The following is a 2,710-nucleotide window of genomic DNA, read 5'->3' on the forward strand; positions in this document are numbered from 1 at the left end:
ATTTACATGAAAGAATTTACAGTGTCCTTATTACTGCTACTAATTAATGACATGCATTTCATTCAAGAGATATTAGCAATACTAGTTGTATTAGCGACTCTTCAAATCAAGTAAAGATAGTCTGTCATTTGAGGTTGTGTGCAAACAGTGCACGTGAATGCACCCACAGTTGGACCAGTTGGCAACTTTCTCCATAGAACCTTAGTTTATATAACACAATCTCAGGGTCCTATAGCTCTAGATGCCTTTCAGACCACTTTCAGTCTGCGTCTCTCCCTCAAGTTAGTCCGCCCACTCAAACTCCTCTTTTTTGTATCCCCTGCCTATTCTACACTTTCTCTTTGTCCTGCTCTACCCTTTTCCCTTACGCCAGCCCTACTTCTTTCTCCCTCTTTCTCTCTTCTCTCTCTCTTCTTCTCCTCTCTTCTTTTCTCTCCTCCTCCCTGTGACTGACCTGTGGGAGGAGCTCTATTGTCCGGAGTATCCCAGGGTGCACTGGGCCCCCCTTCAGGCAGCTTGTCATGTTAATGTGTGTGAATGGGATGGTAATGGGATGTTAATATCATGTGCTCTTTAACATACCATCAACAGTGCAGGAATCCCCAGTACCCTTCCTGCCCTTTTTACGCAATATCTTTTCTTTCATTTCAAAGACTTCATGGCATAAAAGGTGCTCTCTGAAATCCGACAATAGAGAATCTGAGAATGTCTAGAGAGGGTGTTGGGTGGATGTTTGTAGCTGGGGGTGTTGTTGTCACTCTTGTCCCCCACGAGGCACTCTGTTTAACTCCTCAATATGGGAAGGTTAATGGAGCCAATGTGTGGGTTGAAAGCACAACTTTCTCCATGTTCTTTGATCTTACGAAATCAGAGATCAACGATGAATAAAGCCAGATGAAAAAAGTCCCCTCTGTGATCGAATATGTCATTATGAGATTGACTGATCTGTGATCGTGTCGCAGGGGTCTTGTCTTTGATTATATTATCTTTGCTAATTGAACTCCGGTGATGTCATGTCAGTGTCACAGTCTACTGGCTTCATTTCAGCTAGTTGCATCAGCTTCTCAGACAGGGCCAAGAGCCTCACACATTGTCTGTGACAGCAGTTGATTCTGTACGCACTACATTCCGTATCCACTACACCACAGTCTGTATTACAACAGTCCAGTCAGTCCAGTCAGAGGGCCACAAATCACATGCACCCTTTCCACCCTAATGAAAGCTGGACGTATAATTACCAGCAATCAAGTAACGCCTTATTAGCTGTAATCATCGGAATACGACCATGTCACTGCTACAGCCTTGTAGCAATGGTGTGGATGAAAGAATTGGGTAAATGTATCAGAAAGTAGAGATCTAGATTCTCGGGGATCATCCAAATCACACGTGACACAGATCATTCAGACGCCTTGTTTAAGCCAGTTACAATATGGTTCATATCAGTGGATGAACCCATTTTTTGAAGACAAAGCCCTGACTTTAAGTGGTTGTTTGAAGTGGTGGTTATCAGATTTGAGACGTACTGCTGTTTCTTCCTCAGAGCCACTCTCCCATATCTAAGCTCTCCTCCTGAAACGGTCCCCTGGGAACCTTCACAGAGCGGGCATCAAGGGGATGAGGGAAAGGGCTAAAGAGATAAAGGATGACTCTTTTCTTCACTTCATCCATCTGTCTGAGGCGGTCAACGGTATCACGTGACCAACGCAAGACCTGTGGAACAGCAGGGAAACACATCATCAGCTGAGCAACACCGACACAGTCGGACCATAGCGCTGCTGTGCTGGGACACCAGTCCATGGGTATATATCCACTTCTCCCATAGGTAAATCCTTCTCTGGTTATTGTAGACCTCTGGGTCACTGCATTGCACTAGCAAATCCAAAGAGATGCTTGTTGACTTTTCCAGGATCTCTACCAATTTCACATCGAGTGCTGTATCCGTCCCGAGTTACACTTTATAGAGTTACTCAAGTCTTTTGGATGTGTATTTAATATCATGAAATTGGCGAAAGCCATAATCTATCTTTACGTTGGTTCATCTCTGGGATCTTTATGTTGGCTCATCTCTGGCTGTCATTATGGGAATATTAGCTGTGAAAGAGCTTTGTGGCTCAGGGGCCCTTCGCTCTCACATCTGGCAAACGAATCAGAGAGACAATGGATAGCATACATCCCAGTCTGATATGTGATCCAGCAAAGGGAGCCTACAACTCCCATTAAATGGCCATTATAAACCGGGTAGCTTCAGTCCTGGAGACTGAAACATCATTCCAGCCGTGTGTATACCAGACAACATACCATGGCATGACACAACTTGTTTACTGTTATATTAGATATGTAATAGCAATATGGCACCACATGAGTTTGCGACATATGGCCAATAAACCACTGCTAAGTGCTGTATCGAGGCACTCCGCTTCGCGTCATGCGAATAAACCACCCTTAGGTGTGGTATATTTAAGCAATAAGGCAGGGGGGGGGGGTGTGGTATATGGCCAATATACCAAGGTAAAGGGCTGTTCTTAAGCACAACGCAACGCAGAGTGCCTGGATACAGCCCTTAGCCGTGGTATATTGGCCATATACCACAAATCCCAGAGGTGCCTTATTGCTATTATAAACTGGTTACCAACGTAATTAGAGCAGTAGAAATAAATGTTTTGTCATACACGTGGTATATGTTCTGATATACCACGGCTGTCAGCCAATC

This window comes from Salvelinus fontinalis, chromosome 7 (genome assembly GCF_029448725.1).
Source record: "Salvelinus fontinalis isolate EN_2023a chromosome 7, ASM2944872v1, whole genome shotgun sequence".
Taxonomy (NCBI): domain Eukaryota; kingdom Metazoa; phylum Chordata; class Actinopteri; order Salmoniformes; family Salmonidae; genus Salvelinus; species Salvelinus fontinalis.